Source organism: Salvelinus sp. IW2-2015, linkage group LG37, assembly GCF_002910315.2.
Source record: "Salvelinus sp. IW2-2015 linkage group LG37, ASM291031v2, whole genome shotgun sequence".
In the NCBI taxonomy this organism is placed as follows: domain Eukaryota; kingdom Metazoa; phylum Chordata; class Actinopteri; order Salmoniformes; family Salmonidae; genus Salvelinus; species Salvelinus sp. IW2-2015.
The window spans coordinates 14,406,307-14,408,117 of NC_036876.1; positions in this window are offsets into that span (position 1 = coordinate 14,406,307).

Below are 1,811 nucleotides of genomic sequence, written 5' to 3' on the forward strand. Positions count from 1 at the left end.
TCAGGGTCCTCAGTTTTCATCCCGATTCTGGAAGGRGTTCCYCACCGTTATCGGGAAGTCGGCCAGCCTGTCCTCCGGGTTTCATCCCCAGTCCAACGGCCAGTCGGAGCGAGCTAATCAAGKTATGGAGACGGCACTCCGGTGTCTTGTTGCCACCACCTGGAGTCAGCAACTGGTCTGGGTGGAATATGCCAGAAACACTCTCCCCTGCTCGGCTACTGGACTATCCCCCTTCGAATGCTCCATGGGATATCAGCCCCTGCTCTTCCCCGAGCACGAAGCGAAGGTCAACATACTTTCAGCCCAGATGTTTTTCCGTCGCTGTCGGCGTACCTGGAAAAGAGCTCGGGAAGCTCTTCTCAAGACAACCTCGAGGTATCGTCGACAAGCAGACTGCCACCGGACTCTGGCTCCTCGCTATCGGGTCGGGCAGAGGGTATGGTTGTCCACTCGGGACCTACCCCTCCGGGTAGAATCCCGTAAACTTTCCCCTCGTTTAATTGGTCCTTTCCCCATTTCTAGAGTCATTAGTCCCACTGCTGTCCGTCTGCTGTTGACCCGTACCCTCCGTGTTCACCCTACTTTTCATGTGTCCAGGATTAAGCCCTTGTCTCACAGTCCTTTGTCTTCCATTTCTAGGCCCATCCCTCCCCAATGGGTCATCGATGGCCAGCTGTAGTATACGGTGAGACGTCTCCTGAGGGTTCGACCACGGGGCAGGGATTTCCAATACCTGTTTTACTGGGAGGGTTATGGTCCGGAGGAGAGGTGCTGGGTTCCTGCTAAAGACATCCTGGACGTGGCCCTCATCGCAGATTTTCACCGCCGACACCCCGGTCAGCCAGGTATGCGTCCTGGTAGGACACCAGGAGACATCGCTGGGGGGGTACTGTCACACCCTGATCTGTTTCATCTGTCCTTGTGATTGTCTCCACCTCCAGGTGTCGCTTATTTACCCCAGTGTATTTATCCCTGTGTTTCTTGTCTCTCTGTGCCAGTTCGTCTTGTATGTTTTCAAGTCAACCATCGTGTTTTTCCCGTGCTCCTGTTTTCTATTCTCTTTTTCTAGTCTTCCCGGTTTTGACCCTTGCCTGTTTTTTTTATGGACTCCGTACCCGCCTGCCTGACCCTTCTGCCTGCCCTGACATCGAGCCTGTCTGCCACTCTTTACCTTCTTGGACTCAGAATCTGGTTTTGACCTTTTACCTGTCCACGACCATTCTCTTGCTTACTCTTTTGGATTAAATAAACAACAAAGACTCTAACCATCTGCCTCTGTGTCTGCATCTGGGTCTCGCCTTGTGCCTTTATATATAATTTATTTATCAAAACCCAGGCCTTTAGCGCCACCACGAGCTATTGCGCTTCCTAATTCCAGCAATGAAAATAGCTCAAATATTTATGACACACCCCCAGACCTATAGCCCTACCACAAGATTTACAATTGCATTAGGTTTGTTAAAATAGAGCCCCAAGAAGGGGCTGGACCAACCATAAAAAATATATCACGCTCCCTTGGTAACTCTAATGAACATATCCTCTGCAGCAAAGGTAACTGTGGGTCTTCATTTCCTGTGGCGGTTCAGGTGATTACCTCATGAAGCTGGTTGAGAGAATGCCAAGAGTGTGCAAAGCTGTCATCAAGGCAAAGGGTGGCTACTTTGAAGAATCTCAAATATAATATATATTTTTATTTGTTTAACTCTTTTTTGGTTACTACATGATTCCATATGTGTTATTTCATAGTTTTGATGTCTTTCTACAATGTAGAAAATAGTAAAAAATTAATGAAAATCATTGAATGAGTAGGT